This window comes from Nomascus leucogenys, chromosome 6 (assembly GCF_006542625.1).
Source record: "Nomascus leucogenys isolate Asia chromosome 6, Asia_NLE_v1, whole genome shotgun sequence".
Taxonomy (NCBI): Eukaryota; Metazoa; Chordata; class Mammalia; order Primates; family Hylobatidae; genus Nomascus; species Nomascus leucogenys.
Genome location: NC_044386.1, coordinates 110,331,128 through 110,350,085, shown reverse-complemented (window position 1 = coordinate 110,350,085; position 18,958 = coordinate 110,331,128).

Here is an 18,958-nt window from a genome sequence, read left to right as displayed (position 1 = left end):
TTACCCTCAATAGACTGTAAGCTCTGTGACATAGGGAACTGTGACTTGCCTTGCATCCCCGATTCATTCCTCTGGTTCAGGGTATGGCACGTATAGCTGCTTTCTCTCTCTCTCTCTCTCTAGATATATATATTTTTATTTGAGACAGAGTCTCGCTCTGTCCCCCAGGCTGGGGTACAATGGTGCTATCTCAGCTCACTGCAACCTCTGCCTCCTGGGTTCAAGTGATTCTTGTGCCTCAGATTCCAGAGTAGCTGAGATTACAGGCACACACCACCACACCTGGCCAATTTTTTGTATGTTTAGTAGGGACGGAGTTTCGCCATGTTGCCCAGGCTGGTCTTAAACTCCTGAGCTCAGGCAATCTGCCCGCCTCAGCCTCCCAAAGTGCTAGGATTACAGGCGTGAGCCACTACGCCAGGCCTAGCTGCTCGATATTTGAACCAAAGGTGTCCTTTGTTCCCTGTCCATTCTGGGACATTAGAGACCTTTCTAATAACCTGCCTCTACCTGCCTGGACCTTCTCATTGCCCGTGACTGTTCTTGCTTTCCATTTAGCCACAGGCTTTCATTCATTATTTTGATAGCTACTTCTTAGGCATCTTATCTGTGCACAAGATACAGTCTTTGTCCTCACAGTACTTACATTCTACAAGAGACTACAGATGAAGTATTATACACAGTGCTCTGTGGTTACAGTTGTGGTGAATTCCTCTAAATGCATACTCACTGTGCGGGAGAACTTGCAAGAGTGAGACTCTGCAATCTGAGAGCTCAGCAAAAGCTTATTTTGGGAAATAACTTTTCAGCTTAGGCTGAAGGGTGAATAGGGTCAGCCAGAGCAAGGGGCAGGAGGAGCACTCCTTGTTTGTGTGCACAATGGGGACCCGGGTGGGTGGCTGGGGCATGGGAAATGCATCAGAGGTGGCTCCAGGCTGCCCTGGGGAGAAGGGAAATGGACCACTCATACTGTGCCATGCTGAGGATTTTGGATTTTATTCCAAGGGGCAGAGGTTTAAAAAGTTGAAATGCATTGAAAGGTTTATAAACAAGACAGTGACATGATCGGGTTTGTTTTCTAAAGCATTGCTTTGGTTCCTACTTTGAACAGGGCTAAGATCTATAAGATTAATTAAGTGGCTACTACAGTCATTTTAAGAGAAAGATGATGGTGGCTTGGGAAAGTGTGATTTTTTTTTATATGTTCAGAAGTGCATTAATGGAGATTTGGAGCCTGATTGGGTCTGGAAAGGAAGGATTTGAAGATGAGCACTTAGCATGGTCGTGTCTAGGACTATTTCCCCCATTTCAGAACTTTTCTTGGTTGTGGAAATGACAGTATTCATCACCATAGTAACAAGTACACATTTTTTCACATGAAGAGTATTCTTCGCAGTTAGATAGACTTCAGCTTCAGGAGAACAGAACACAGCATCTACAAAGTTTGAATTAACATAAGGGGTAGGGCGGGGATCAGAATAGCACACGGGATATCAGAATGTTATCTGCATTGGCTCCGTTCTATTGAGGCATGACCGCTAGGCTACGTAGCTGCGTTTTTGCTGTGAGAGAGAGAGCACAACCTCCTCTTCACAGTATTGCTGAGAGTCACAGAAGTCAGTGGGAGAAGGTAAGCTCTTAGTTCTAATTTTTCATTTTTCTTCATTTAAGAAATGATTCAGCTCTTGTCTCTCTTCGGCGTCACTTACAATGATGAAAGTCAAGAGAAGAGCAAATTCTACCCCATGTCATTGAAAATCATAACCTTTACCACCTAAAACATGCAACTTGCTCAGAGAGTACAACGTCTAAGCAGGTCCTAGAAGCTGCCACCCTATCGCTCTGTCACTATGGTGAGAGCAGCCACATGGAACAAGGTCAATATGAACAGGCTGATAGCAGCTTCTTACTCCAAACACTGTGTGTTAAACCATTCTCACACTGCTATAAAGATACTTGAGACTAGGTAATGTATAAAGAAGAGAGGTTTAATTGGTTCACGGTTCTGCAGGCTGTACAAGAAGTGGAATACAGGCATCCGCTTCTGGGGAGGCCTCAGGAAGCTTCCAATCGTGGCAGAAGTTGAAGGGGAACCAAGCATCTCATGTGGTGGAACAAGAGAGAGAGAAGGTGTTACCCACCTTTAAACAACCAGCTCTCGCGAGAATTCGCTCACTATTCAGAGGACAGCACCAAGGGGTCAGTGCTAAACCATTCACGAAGGATCTGCCCCCATGATTCAATCAGCTCTCACTAGGCCCCACCCCCAACACTGGGGATTACATTTCAACATTAGATTGGGTTGGGGACATGAGGCCAAGCTACATCACACTCCAATGATATCTCAAATCATGTAATATATATACTAACTCAGCAAGTGTTTATTGAACAAATTATAGGCATGTGAAAATTTATGAAACAGTGTCTAGCATATATGATTGAAGCTTCTAAGAGGAAATAATAAGAATTACACTCTAGGAACTCTGCTGGAGCTGTCCAGGAAAAAGGAGAATAAAAATAAAGATAGCTGTACCCATTGGATCTTTCGCTAAAGTAGTGGCAGCATGAGGGGGAGTCCAGAGAAAAACCCATGAGTCCTAAACTGTGAGATATTGGAAACCCCAGCCTCAGCATCTTCATCTGAAAACTGCTCATTGGATTTCCAGAGACCCTTCAAGTTCCCTTCCATATTTTACTAGGATTTAGTATTTTACTGTGAGGTGTGTCTTGTTCTCATACAACATATTAGGGCTCACACATTGCGAGGAATCTGCTTCACTGAAAGGCAAAATTGCTTTGGACTCTGGCCTAACCCCTCCCCTTCAGGGAAGTATCCGGCAAAGATTTCACAATAAATGAGATCACACTGTTCAAAGAGACAAAGTATTGCTTCTTTCTATAATACTTAAATGAAATATCCTCAGGATATTGCTTAGAAACAATGATTTAAATTTTAGGTCTTCCCAAACAATCTGTTTGCAAGAATGCACACGATACAAAGATGTTGATAGAGGAACGGAAAGATTCCGTCAGTCCTAAAGACACTGCTGACACAGCCAGAGTCAACCCTGGGGGCACACTACAAACTCCCATCCACCATGAAAAACAGAACTCCTCATGAACAATGCAGAACCAACGAACGGGTACCTCCTCGGCTGTCAAACCCGGGGAGTGGCCCCGTGTGACCTACCCTCCTGGTAAGGCAGGGACCAGCCTAGGAAAACTGCATCTGGGACACCCAACTCCTGAGAGAATACCCTGGTGTAATGGATTCTTGGAGAAAGTTTCCAAAAACGAGTCAGAGGAAAGCATTTCTGATTTTTTCCATTCCCCAGCAGTGTTTTGGCGTTAACTTTTCCTCATTTACTCCACATGCCCAAACCCCAAGACTGATTGTCATGACATCATGCTAAATTAGCCTCTCATTTGAAGCGACCACTTTCTGTGATTCGAAGATTGGGAGGAAGCAAAGCAAAACCTAATATTTCAGTGGCTATATGTAGGCCAGGACTTAGCTCCCACTGTTGGCCCATCTACCTCTAGGACTGAATCTTATCTGATCATTTCCATGGCAACAGCTCTGGGATTAGAATAGGATGAAGGTTTAGGAAGAGTTGCTGGAATTCAGTACTAGACGAGTGAGGATTATTTAACTACACACTTGTGTTGCCATGGAAACGCAAATTTACAAATCAGGCAGGATTTTTGTAGCTCAGCAGCACAGTATTATATTCTTAGGCCTGCTTCAAATCTCCCTGTTCCATTTCCTCTCTCACTGGGGGGAGATACCCCCCCAGATACAATTTAATTATTCCCCAAATACTTTCTATTTTAATGTTTAAGGCAGAAATATGGATAGGCTAGGACCAAGACCAAAGTGATTATCATAAAATGCTTTTCAGTTTTATTTTTTAAAAGCAAAATGCTGTTTAATCTAAAGAAAGAGAATTTCAAACATGTGATAGGAAACATATTCATACAAGAGTCAATTAAGACCCATCTCAATCCAAACCAAAATTATGCTAATTTGAAAAGAATGATATCTAATTCTTGTAGGGTAAGTCCTGCCTAGACTTTGAATTCATTTTATAGCAAGTTCATGTCCGGGAATCAGAAATACTTCATCTGTAACCACAGTTTTAGGATTTATAAACCACTTCAATTTCACAACAAGCTTATGGGTATGGAAGAGCAGGGGTCAAGACGAGCATTTAGAGATGAAGAATTGTGGTCCAAAGTGGTTGTGTGGCTTGCCTGAGGCCAGGCAGTCTTTACACATGTACCATCTTTTTTTTTTTTTCCAGCTCTTTGGCCTGTTAATGGAAATACCCATTAGAACTCCAGCGAGTATTTTATTTAACTCCTTATAATGTTACTTACAGAATTCCTCAGAAATGAACTTTTAGAAATATTCACCAGTCCTTTCTTCCCCAAATCCCCATATTCTCAGAGGAGTGATGTCTGGCAGCATGTTCTTTGGCCTGGGAAGACCTATGATGGCTCTTGTCTCGTATTTTTGAAGGAGTTTGGGGTGGGAATCAGTATTACAGCATGTCTTAGAACACACTTGTGGCTGGGTGCAGTGGCTCATGTCTGTAACCCCAGCATTTTGGGAGGCCGAGGAGGGTGGATCACCAGGTCAGGAGTTGGAGACCAGGCTGACCAACATGGTGAAACCCCGTCTCTACTAAAAACACAAAAATTAGCCAGGCGTGGTGGTGCGTGCCTGTAACCCCAGCTACTCAGGAGGCTGAGGCAGGAAAATTGCTTGAACCCAGGAAGCAGAGGTTGCAGTGAGCCAAGATCACGCCATTGCACTCTAGCCTGGTGACACAGTGAGGCTCTGTCTCAAAAAAAAAAACAAACAAAAAAACACACACACACACTTGTACAGGGACCACTTAAATGTGCCAGAAATCAGCATACTACAGAAAACTGAGCTCAGAACCAGTCCCACTCCAGAGGGAAGCAGGTCGGACCCACCTTCCAGGCACTGAGAGGAAGTCCAGTGCAGCAGCCAGGGTGAGTATCAAGGCAGCACCTGGAAGAGGAGCTGGTGTTGGGTGTCTGACAGGGGTGGAGGAGTTCTGACAGGGACTGTTTCAATACCCAGATTTCTACAGGGAGAGCTGGGAGGTTGGGAGGAGCTGTGAGGATTGGGAGATGTAGTGGAGCTGCTCAGTACATCACTGGGATGCAGCTATGGCAGAGGCTGGGGACAGGAGGAAGGGTACTGTGCTGAGACCCTCACTGGGTTCTGGGTCGGGGGGACCAGCCACCCAAGGGAATTTATGTTGAGTCCTCGAGCACTGGGCCGAGACTTTTAAGGACCAGGTGCTGCCCACAGAGCAGGGTTGGACATGGTTCAGCTGTGGAAAGAAGGGAATTTGTAAAGGCTGGGCTGAGGGATGGCCACACCAGTGCACCACACATCCCAGTGGTGTGGAGCCCAGAGGAAAGTCAGACTTTCCTGAGACTGATATCTAGTTCCACCTGTCACTAGAAATGCAATGTCAGGCCAGTTACTTCATTTCTCTAAGCCTTTGTTTTCTCCTCTGTAAAACGGGGGATAATTGCAGTCTATTATAGAGGTTGTCACCCTAGTCTAATCCAAAACTTTTGTTTTACAGCTGAGGAAACACATGTCTAGCAAAATTAAGTGCTGTCCCTCACCCACGGACCCTCCACCCCAACCCCATCCCAGCTTGTTAGTGTCAGAACTGATCTTCAAACCTGCATGTTAAGAATGGAGGTGGGAGCTTAATTTGATCCAAAGTTTAAAGATAGGGAGTATTTTCTCTTCATCTGATGTCACTTCTGGGCAACTGATGATGTTAACAATGTATCAAAACTCCATCTAGCCAGGGCTAGAAGTCTGACCCTGGAAGAAGTGGCTATATGTAGGCCAGGACTTAGCTTCCACCGTTGGCCCATCTACCTCTAGGTAAATGAATGAGGATAGAATCAGGGCCACTTCCAACAGCCTGAGGGTAAGACAATGGCCTGATTCTGGCAGTGTCAGTGTAGTTAGCCTTAGGCCAGCTTGGATTTTTCTATTCCATAGAAGGCTTTTCCTAAGAGTAACAACCCTCTCAGAAAACTTCCAGTCTACAATATGAAATTATCAACTATAGTCCCAATGCTGTACCTTAAATCTCTAAACTTATTCATCTTACATAACTGCAATTTTGAACCCTTTGGCCATCACCTCCCCAACTCCCTCACCTGTCTATCTCCCAAGCCACCTTTCTACTCTTTGTTTCTAGGAATTCCACTTTTTTTTTTGTTTGTTTTGTTTTTGTTTTTGTTTTTTTTGAGAAGGAGTCTCGCTCTGTCACCCAGGCTGGAGTGCAGTGGCACGATCTCAGCTCACTGCAAGCTTCGCCTCCCGGGATCACGCCATTCTCCTGCCTCAGCCTCCTGAGTAGTTGGGACTATAGGCGCCCGCCACCAGGCCCAGCTAATTTTTTTGTATTTTTAGTAGAGATGGGGTTTCACCATGTTAGCCAGGCTGATCTTGATCTCCTGACCTTGTGATCCACCCTCCTCAGCCTCCCAAAGTGCTGGGATTACAGGTGTGAGCTACTGTGCCTGGCCTGGAATTCCACTTTTTTAGATTCCACATATTAGTGAAGTTGTGCAATATTTGTCTTTCTGTATCTGGCTTATTTCACTTAACATAATGTCCCCCAGGTTCATCAATGTTATAAATAGTAGGATTCCCTTCTTTTCATGGCTGAATAATATTTTCTTATATATGGAATATATATATTACCATAAATATTACTACATATACATAAAACCACACACACACACACACACACACACGTGGGATATGTGTGTGTATATATATATATATATATATATATATATATATATATATATAATTTCCAGCATGTTTAAGAGAGTAGATTTCAGGTGCTCTCATCACCCACAAAAAAATATGAGGAGACAGATATGTTAATTTGCTTGACTATAGTAATATATTATGTGTATATGAATTTTTAATATATATCAAAAAATCTTGTTGTAGACTTTTAGAAGTGTTGTTGTGAATCATGTTTATTTCATGGTGCTTAAGAAACACAAAGAATTTTAGTCATTTTGAAATATCTTTTCGTTGTGGCATTTTGTTTGTATGTTTGTTTACAGCAGAGATTCTCCAAGTGTGGTCCACAGATCCTAGAGGTCCCCAGGAGACTTTTAAGGGTTCTGTGAGGTCAAATTATTTTTGTAATAACATGAAGATATTGTTTGAATTTTTTACCATAAAATTTCTACTGATGGACAAGAAAGAAATGGTGCTTAAAACTGCTGGCAGTTTTGCAAGAATCAGAGCGATGGCATCAAACTGTATTAGTCTAAGTCAGTGTGAAGTTCTTAACCATCACGTACTTGCATTATAAAATAAAATAAGTTTCACTTAAAAATCATGTTGTACTCCTTAAATATAGACAACATGATATATTTGTATCATCATGTTTTTGATTAAATGCTTTTGATTAAAACATTTTAATTTAAAACATTTTAAAAGGGTATGCAGAAAAAAAGGAACTACTTGCATCACAGCTGAAACCACACCCCCTTTAGTTATATCAGAGCATCTGCAAGAGAATCAAAGATGCTCTACATTACAGGGGTCCCCAACCCCTGGGCTGCAGACCAGTACTCATCCTTGGCCTGTTAGGAACCAGGCTGCACAGCAGGAGGTGAGCAGCAAGCCAGTGAACATCACCTCCTGAGCTCCGCCTCCCATCAGATCAGCAGCAGTATTAGATTCTCATACGAGCATGAACCCTATTGTGAGCTGTGCATGTGAGGAATCTAGGTTGCATGCTCCCTGATGATCTGAGATGGAACAGTCTCATTCTGAAACTGTTCACCCCTCCCACACCCCCACCCCTGGTCCATGAAAAAAAAATTGCCTTCCACGAAACTGGTCCTTGTTGCCAAAAAGGTTGAGGGTTGCTGCTCTACAATATTACTCTAGCCATCTTTTTATTGGTTTCCTATAAACTCAAAAATAGCCATTTAGTATCATCCTCACCTCTATGCTCCTCTGCACCCCTCTATATAAAAATACTCAAAACCTCACATTACCTTCCGCCACTACCATCCCCACCACCTGCTTAAGTTGATGCAGGAGTGAGTTTTTGGAAGTTAAGTGACTTTCCTCAAGGTTAAGCAGGAATATGCAAAGGAAGAGCTGGGACCATCAGCCTCTGACTAGAGAATCATAAAGTCAGAACATGAGCTGCCATGGCCTTTGCTTGGACAGGGCCACTTGCATATTGATTGTGTCTCTGGCACAAGTCATGGAGACCTGGCTGCCAGGAAGGAAAACTGCAGAGAACAGAGCAGAACAATACTTTTCTATGGAGAGGGTGAGTTGCTGACAGCGTCCATACAAGACTTCAACCTGGGTAATGTGTTGAGTGTGGTCAAGGCTGTAGTCAGAGAGAGGGTGGAACTTGTTCTAAGCCAAGGTAGCTTGTGGAATCCATACTGGCTCTCTCATCCCCCAACAATGGGATTACATAGGAGACACTATTTTTCAGGGCAATCTAGTCACATTTATCAACATTCAAAAACACATGGTTTTTAACCCATGAATGCTTCCTTGTAATTACACACCAATACACAAAGATATTCATTGTAGTATAGTTTGTAATAGTAAAACATATAAAACAAAACCTATCCACATTTGAAGACAACCTAAATATCTCTTAATAGAGAATCAATGATATAACTATGGCACAAAGAGTCAACGAATGCCATGCTGCTACTAACTAGATGTGATTGGTCTATATATGCAAACATGAAAAGATTTCCAAAATACAGCACTAAAGGAGACAAATGAAATGCAGAATAGCATGTGGTCCAATTTGTGTAAAAATATAGGCACCATATGGACATGGGCTGTGAATGTGTAAACAATTTCTAAAGCGATCCATGAGAAACCGTTGACAGCAGTTATATTTAGAGAGTGGGACAGCAGTTTATAGAGCAGTGGGAAGCATTTATTTCTGATTTTACACTTTTTATTATAATTTTTACACTGTGCTCATATATTACTTATTAATAAAAATCATTGTATTAGATGAAATGGAACGGAAGGAATTGAATTGGTGCAGCAGACCAACAGAAGGTTGGGGAGGGAAGAAAAATAAAAGAAGAAAGGTAAAGAGAAATGAACTACTTTAATTAGCAGGAGTGAAATCTTTATAGAATCTTTCAAAAAAATTTTAACAGCTTTGTTGACATATAATTTACATCCCATAAAATTCCGTACCATTTAAGGCATAGAATTTCATGGTTTTAAGGTATATTTATAAAGTTATGCAATTATCACTATAATCTAATTTTACAACAGTTTCATCACCTCAAAAGAAACCTCTTATACATGAGCAGTCACTCCTCATTCCCCACCTTCTTCACTCCTACCCCTAGGAAACCAATCTCTTGCTTTCTATTCCTGAAGATGCCTATTCTGAACATTTCATATAAATGGAATCAGTGTGTGGCCTTTTGTGACTGGCTTCTTTCATATAGCACGATATTTTCAAGATTCATCCGTGTTGTGGCATGTATCAGTATTTCATTCCTTTTTATTGCCAAATGATATTCCATCACATAGATATACCATCTTTTATTTTCCCATTCATCAGTGGATGGACATTTGGGTTGATTTCATTTTCGAACTATTATGAATAATGCTGCTATGAACATTCATGTAATATTTTTGTGTGGATGCGTGTTTTCACTTCTCTTAGATAGATAACTAGGGATAGCTAGACAGTAATAGGTAGATATGTGAGTGTGTGTGTGTGTGTGTGTGTATGTGTATATATATATATATATACATATATACATTTTTTTTTGAGATGGAGTTTTGCTGTTATTGCCCAGGCTTCAGTACAGTGGTGCAATCTCAGCTCACTGCAACCTCCGCCTTCCGGTTTCAAGCGATTCTCCTACCTCAGCATCCCAAGTCACTAGGATTACAGGTCCCTGCCACCATACCCAGCTAATTTTCTTGTATTTTTAGTAGAGACGGGGTTTCACCACGTTGGTCAGGCTGGTCTCAAACTGCTGACCTTGTGATCCACCCACCTCGACCTCCCAAAGTGCTGGGATTACAGGCATGAGCCACCACGGCCGGCCGGATATGTGTCTGTATTTTTAAGAAACAGCCACACTATTTTCCAAAGTGAATGTGCCATGTTACATTTCTACCAGCAGTGTATATAAGACCTCCAGTTCTTTTCATGTGTTTTCTGGCCATTTGTACATCTTCTTTAGTGAAATGTTTATTCAGATCTCTTGCCCATTTTTAAAATGGGTTAGTTATGTTTTTATTATTGAGTGGTAAAAGTGTGTGTGTGTGTGTTTAGCATATGATTCTTATCAGATATTTGTATCTTGTATAATCTACAAGTATTTTTTCCCATTCTATGAATTGTCTTTTCACTTTCTTAATGTCATTGTTTCAAGGAAAAAAAGCCTTTCAATTTTGATGAAGTTTGATGTATCTATTCTTTTCTTTATCATTTGTACTATTGGTGCAATATCTTAAAAACATGCCAACTTAAGGTCACAAATATTTATGCCTATGCTTCCTTCTAAGAGTTTTACAATTTTTAGCTTTTACATTTTGGCTCATGATCTCCTTTGAGTTAATCTGTGTGTACAGGGTGGGGTAGGAGTCTAACTTCGTTCTTTTGCATGGATATCCAGTTGTGTTAGCATCATTTTCTGACAAGACTATTTTTCCCCCATTAATTTTTTTGGCATCATTGTCAAAAATCCATTGACAAAAAATCTAAGGGTTTATTTCTGGACTCAAATTCTATTGCATTGATCTATATGTCTATTCTCATGCTAATATCACTGCTTTGATTACTATGGCTCTGTAATAAGTTTCAAAATTGGGAAATGTGAGTCCTTCCATTTTATTATTCTTTTTAAAGATCATTTTGGATAGTCTAGGTTTCTTGAATTTTCCTATACATTTTGCTATTATCTTGTCAATTTATTCAAAAATGCAGGCAGGGCTGGGCATGGCAGGACTGGACACAGGATGATGCCTGTAATCCTAGCACTTTAGGAGGTAGAGGCAGAAATATCACTTGAGGCCAGGAGTTCACGACCAACCTGAGCAACATAGCAAGACCCTGTCTACAAATAAAGTTTGAAATTTAGTCAGGTGTGGTGGCATGCCTGTAGTCTCAGCTACTCAAGAGGTTGAGGTGGTAGGATTACTTGAGCTCGGAAGTTTGAGGCTGCAATAAATCATGATCGTGCCTCTATACTTCAGCCTGGGCAACAGAGTGAGACCCTGTCTCAAAACAAAAGTGCAGGCATGATTTTGATAGAAATTTTATTGAATCTTTACAGCAATTTGACATGTGTTGACACCTTAAATCTTCTGATCCATAAACATGGAATGTTTTTCCATTTATTTAAGTTTTCTTTAATTTTTAAAGCAATATTTGTAATGTCAGTGTTAAGGTTTTCATTTCTTATGTTAAATTTATATATATTTTATTCTATTGATGCCATTATAGATGGAATTTTCTAAATTTCATTTTCTTTTTGTTTATTGCAAGAGTATAGACATAAATGGGTTTTTGTATACTTTGCTTATAGAGAGCAAATGTGCTGATTTCACATATTAGTTCTAATGGTTTTTAAAATACATTTCTTAGAATTTTTTATATATTAGATTATATCATCTGCAAATAAAAATGTTTTGCTTCTTTCCCAATCTGTGGGACTTTTATTTCATCTTCTTTCTTAATTGCCCTTGCTAGAACTTTAGTATAACGTCGAATATACTTTTGAATATTGAATATTGAATGTTAAATATAATGTTGAATATTTGCTGAGGGCAAATATTCTTGTGTTGTTCGTGATCTTGCACAGGGGGGCACTATCCCACCTTTCAACATTAAGTATGGTATTGTGGGATTTTTGTAGATTCCTATTACCAGGTTGAGAAATTTCTCTTACATTCCCAGTTTATTGAGTGTTATCGTAATTAAGGAGTATTTAATTTTGTCAAATGCTTTTATTACATCTATTCAGATAATTATGTAGCTTTTGTCCTTTATTGATCTGATGTATTACATTAATTAATTTTCAGACATTAAGCCAACTTTTCATTTTGGAGATAAATTTCACTTGGTTGTGGCATATAATCCTTTTAATATGCTGTTAGATTCTGTTTACTACTGTTTTGCTGAGGCTTTCTACATCTATATTTATAAGAGATAGTGTTCTGTAGCTTTCTTTTCTGATGATATTATTGCCTGGTTTTAGTAGCAGGGTAAGAGTGGCCTCATCATGTGACTTGGGATGTTTCTCCTCCTCTTGTACTTTTGAAAGAGTTGATGAAGAATTGGTATTAATTATTTTTAGTTTGACAGAATTCACTGGTAAAGCCATTTGTGCTTGGGATTTTCTTGGTGGGGTTTTTTTGGTTGTTGTTACTAATTCAACTCTTCCCTTGTTACAGGTCTATTCGAATTTTCTATTTCTTCTTGAGTCAATTTCAGCAGTTTGTGTCTTTCTAGGAATTCTTCTGTTATTAAATTTGTTGGCATAAAGTTCACAGCATTCCATTATTACCTTTTTGTTTTACTTCTATAAGGTCAGTTGTGTTGTTCCCCTCTTTCATTCCTGATTTTAGTATAGAATTGTTAGAGATAATTGTTTTTATTTTGAAAGTGAAATACTAATTAAATGGGATTTAAAAAGTGAGGAGGAAAGAAGATTGGAGATACAAAAGAATTCTCTTTCCTAAATCTATGTTGCACATATAGAAAAGACATCCTCTAGTTTTCTCTAATGTGACGTCCAAACTCTACATATGTAAGAACGAGGGGGTTAATGCTCCAAACTTTAAGAAAATATCAAATTGAGGAAGTTTTGCTCACAGCCAGGTATATAAGAATTGCTAAGGAAGAAGGCACTTAAGAACGAGTATAGCATTTAAATTAGAAGGTTTTATTTACCTATTAAAAGGCAGGAGAGTTTATAAAAGTCATCTAATTGCAGGAAGGCAGAGAAGAAGGAATCTTATTACAGATATTTGGCAGAGCAAACACTAATGGCAGGTAGAATCTCTCAAGTTCTTATAGTTTTGCAAAGTCTCGTGAAGAAGGTTGAGGAACATAGATAAATCTTTTTAATGAAACTACTATCATGAACAGAGAAATTCTGCAATTACTGAGGTAGAGACTGAGAATACTTCTTAAGTAGCACAGAAGCTCTAATTTAAAGGTCTATTGTGAATAGTTTGCAACACGGAATTTCATGCAATGCTGAGCGGGATGTGAAGGCAGCTTGCAACTATTTGGTAAAAGAAACTAGTGTAACCCAGACATAATCAGGGTTGAGACATGTCCCTGGCTAGTACTCAGCAAAAGCCTACTCGTGCCCTAGTGAGCACCGATCATTAAAGCCAAGTCCAGGCTGCAGTGATGACTACAGGCAGCTTTATGAGCAGGTCACACCATGTAACAGAATAGACTTAATCTCCTAACAGCCTATTTTTTTTCTCAACTAAACATGTTGGATATTACTACAAATCTTTAAGAATCACCCCCGCCCCCGCCACAACCCCATATACTCAAGTGAACATTGCAGTCAATGTATCAGTGTCTAGACCCTTCCATCTTGATTTACAGCTGCACTTAAGTACTGACAATACATGTTCAGTGGCAGATTCCATGGCAATCAGCATTAACCAGAAGATGCCTCTACAAGATCTGGTATAGGGAAATTCTTTCTGAGTGATCTCTTCTTGTGCTACTTGGAAAAAAAAAATGACAAAAACAAAATAATATGGATTTCCTTTTCTTTATGGATTCCCTGTTCTGTTTTCTTTGATCAGCTACCATTGATCTTCCTTATAAGTAAAAACACTCTAAAGTGTGCTGATGAGGAGAGCTTTGGACTTCCCTTTGTATTTGGTTTAGTTTGGTACAATATCACTGTTGATTGTTTTTAAAGATGTAGTGGGCTATCAGGGTTGGGGGGAAGAATGAGGGAGTACAAAATTTCAGTTAGACAGGAGTAATAAGTTCAAGAGATGGATTATACACCATGTCAACTATAGTTACTCTCATTGCATTATATTCTTGAAAAATGCCAGAAGAGCAGAGTTTAAGTGTTCTCACCATAAAAAAATAAGTATGTGAGGCAATACATTGTTAATTAGCTCAAGTTAGCTACTTCACAATGTGCACATATTTCAAAACATCATGTTGTGCCTGATATCTACAATGTTTGTAAATTAAAAAATAAATTAAAACAAAAATATGTAGTTGGATAGGTTGAGTGCCCACCAATTCACTGCAGGGCCTCAGACGGATGCCACCATATTTTTCAGACAACAGAGACTTAGTGTAGGGTTTTACCAGCAAACGTGAATGATTGCTGTTGCCTTGATTATTAGAGAGACAGAAAGGATGATCCACAGAGCATTAGCTAGAACCCCTAGGGAGTCTTCAGGATAGTTTTCTGCTTTTTCCAATAGTGAATCCTTACTCCTTTGTCTCTGTCTCTTTGTATCTCTCTCTCTCTCTCTCTCTCTCCTCTCTCTCTCTGTCTTTCTCTCTCTCCCTCTCTTTGTCTCTGTTCCTCTCTCAGAAATCAGGGTGGGGAGATTGACATCTGCTATGGGTTGAGTTGTGTTCTGTATATTGGAAGTTCTAATCCCTAGTACCTGAGGAAGTGATCTCATTTGGAAACAGGGTCATTGCAGATGTAATTAGTTAAGATGAGGCCATTAGGGTAGTCCCTAATCCAATATAGTGTTGTCCTTATAAAAGGAGAAATTTGGTCATGGAGACAGACTTGGATAGAGGAAATTTGTTGTAAAGAAACACAAGACCGCTATCTACAAGCTAGGGAGGGAGACCTGAATGAATTCTTTCCTTATAACCCTCGGAAAGAGTCGAGCTGCCAATATCTTGATTTTCAACTTCTAGTCTCTAGACCTGCAAGATAATACATATCTGTTTTCTAAGCTACCCAGGTGTGGTACTTTGTTATGGCAACCCTAGCAAACGAATGAAGTGTATTTATGCTTTATATTCCTTGCTGCCTTTGTATCTCACAGGTGGTGGAAAAGGAAAGAGTTAAAGGAGCTAGCTCTCCTGAAAAGGACTTTTCTTCTGGGAGAGCAGCAAGTAGTTTGAATGCCAACTACTATTTTCCATATTAAATGAATGCATGTTGTCTCTTACTTCACAGCTCAATGAAGATTGAAGTTTCATTTTTGAACCATGAGATCTAATTTCTGATTATCCCAAAGTATACACTTACAGCTTACCAGCCCCATGAAATACTCCACTGAAAAGGAAAACAATGATTCCACAGTCAAATAATCTTAGGAAACGCTGCATATTTTATATACTTCATGGAAATTGAAGACTCTGAGAAGTCCTGCCTCAAAGAAACCTGCTAAGCTTTGTTTAATTCAGCATTTCCCAGTCACATTTAGGTCCAAGTCCAGGCTAAAGAGTCCCTTTCCCTGTGCTAACAGGACAAAGAGATGACCAGGACAGGAGGTTCACAGCAGACTATAAAGATGGAAATTTGGAAAGGGGAGGTGAACCCATTTCTCACATAAAAGTTTCATTTCATTTCAATAATTTTCCCAAAGAAGCAAGACTTGAGGATCCTGTGGGTAGATGGCTGTCTTCCAATGTTCCTATCCTAAATGTTCCTTGATTAATAAACACATGATCTTCTCTCTGCATGGAGCCTGCTGAGCTCTGAACACTGAAATGGTATTTCCATCATCTTCTTCACAGAGATAGTTCCTAAACTAAAGATTACAAAGTTTTTGGAACCCAAGCCAAGCCTTTTGCATCCCTCAGTTGGTTGAACATGCTGTGTCTAGGGGCTCTTTGGCAATCTGTTACAGAGAAATCCATTAAAATGCCAGTCAACTTGTCTCTTGGCTGAAGCAATCCATTGTGATGTGTCTGAGTTCTAGATGTGGAACTCTTTAGTCTAGACCTAAAAGAATTAAAGCATTGATTTTGGAGTGTGGCCTCATGAAAGGTCAAAGGAATTTCTTTCCATATATGTGGCATTGCACTATCACCTGCTAGAGATTTAGACCAGGAAATAGACAGACTGCAGCCCACTGGTACCTTCATTTTTGGTCATTTTTCCTTTGATGCAGAGTAGCTCAAGGACCATGTCTTATATTTCCCCTTTACCCTAATAGTGCTTACTTAATACACTGTTATAGCCAGTGTGCATGCTCAAAATTACAGAATCATAGGCTGCAAAGGTGATGTTTGAGAGAATCTAGTGTGTATGGGGGGGTCTGCTTATGGATGCTTAATACCATATTTGATATATAATTAGTTAGGTCTCCTTGACTCCATGACTAGTGATGCTATGAGTTACTAACTCTTAGCCCCTGTGATTTCAGCTCAGTTCTTTAACATTCATTCTCCGAGCATTATACCACATGCTTCCACTGAAAAGACAAATGAGGCACAGACTCTTCCCTCATGGGACTTGTTCCTTCATGAAAAAGAAAAATGACCATACATTGTGCATGACACAGGTAAGTACAGGACATTGGGTGCGCAGTGAAGAAACCAATAAGACATGGAGGGCTTAGGAGCCTTTTCAGGGGAAGTGATGCAATACCCAAGAAGAATCCTGAAGGATATATAGGAGTTTCAATGCCAAGAAGAGGGGAAAGGCACTTCATGAGGAGAGGACTGCGTGAGTGAAGGCTTAAAAGCATGAAACCACATGGGGCAACGGAGGACCTGTGTGTCACCTGGGTGCTGCAGAGCCTAAACTACAAAGAAAACAGCATTCATTGGGGGATAAGGCGTGATAAATAGTTTTTCACTTTGGCCATTTCTGCAAAGGCAACTGGTTAAAACATGAGTTTACCCCTCTGTCTGTTGATACGGCTGTTGTAGGTGTTAAGCCCCAATATACAATAAGCACTCTTCAGCTGTTTGTCACTATAGTTTTTATTAATTTTAAGCCTTTCACTCATGAATTTTCTTAGACACTTCTTTAGGAAATAGGACTCTGTCTGCCTGGATACTATTTTTTTTAAACCCTTGCCAACATAAGTTCATTCTGTATAAATGCTTTTATTTTCTTCCTTTAAAAGGTATGTAAGCATCCAAACAGCCGAAAGCATTTAAGCAAAACTATATTTTTGCCAAGATTGATGAATATTGATTCAGGCAGGAGAGAGGTCTGATTAAAGCATCTCTCTGATCAGTCATTTGGTTCCTGGGCCTGCATAAAGATGCATGTTTTTTAGCAAGAGAGGTGGAGAAATCAGGAAAACATAGATGTATCAGTAAATGCTGTAGTTATTCTCTAATGAGGAGGTGAATAAAGCCCAAGCTTTCGAGTCAGATTGTCTCAAGTTCAAGTCCCAGCTCTGCCACTGATGAACTATGGGAGGTTGGATGAGTCAGCTGAGATCTCTGGGCTTCCTTGTCCTCATTGGTAAAATGAGGCTAAAGCTATTAGTGTTGCTCTGAGAATTAAATAAGATAATGCATCTAAAGCCCCTAGCATTTGTCTAAAGGAATAATAGTTATTATCATCGGTAGTATTATATAACTTGTCTCTGTCAATATGGAGTAAATTAAGCAGAATCTAGAGCTTTGGGGAAACAATATACCAAAACACACAATATCTTGGAGAAACAATGGCAAAGGCCAGGAACAGGGTATGCCATTGTTAAAACCTGTCAGCCAATTAGTTTAGAGTCATCCATTCTTGAGCATTTATTGAGCATCTACTACATGCTAGGTACTTTCTCAAATATTGGGGATGTAGCAATGAACAACAGGCAAAAATTACTGCTGTTGTAAATCTTACACTTCAGTGGAGGAAGAACACAATAAAAATTTGAATTCAAGTAAAGCAAGTAGCATGCCAGACGGTGATAAGTAGTATGCTGAAAAATAAAGCACAGAGTGAGGAATGTGCATGCTGGAGTTTGGAGGAGGGTTTATCATTTTCAACAGGGTGGTTAGTGCCAAAAAGCTCCCTGCGGAGGTGATTTGGGACTTGTACCCATTCACAGAATATCCTGCATGGGACCCAAAATGGCACCTGCAGCTCAGAGCAGAAATTAGAAGCCAGAAGGTGGATTTGGGTGACACTCCAAGCAACTTCCTTATAAGCTGCTCAGCTGCTCTTTCCCATTGGAGTCTTCTTGTGTACTGGAGGTCAGTTCCTTCAGAACAGGGCACTGTCATGCACAAGTAATAAATGCCAACCACACACGTCAGACTTGGAGAGGTCCCTGCTGCCACCTGGAGCCCCCTTGGAGAGGGAGTGTTTGGTAATTGAGGTAAGGCTGCATTGCAAGGGAGCTGCCAGGCACCCCAAGTCACCGTTCTCCTGTTCCACAAAGTCCTGGGGAAGCAAGAGGTAGTATTCAGTGATGTATCCTCACAGTAGGAATGGGAGAGTAACAAGACTCATCTCTGGTGAGAATTTCTCCCCCCAGTGGAGCTCACCCTTTCTGGATGAAGATAAGGCAAATGGTAATACCAGGGAGGTGGCACTGTGGCCCCTTGCCTTTTGGGTTCACATGCAGAAGTGACTTCATCCAGTGAAAAAATGTCTTCATTCAAAACAGCTTTTTCTGCTCAAGCTATTAAGAGATAAAATGTTCCTTCAAGCTGTGATCTCAACGGGGATAAAAATCTTAGCAGAAATCTCTTCTCCTGAAACGGGTTAAATTTGGGCCATCAACAGGTCACACATTTCTTTTCTGTCTTCACTATGTGGAATTATCACTTATGATCTCCTACTAGGTGCCAAGTATAAACTGACAGACATCAACTAGGAATTCCTTTAACTACAAGTAGCAGAATACTGCCAGTGATAAAGTCATTTAATTATGTCACTGTAACTGTCCAGCCTGGTGTGGGGCACA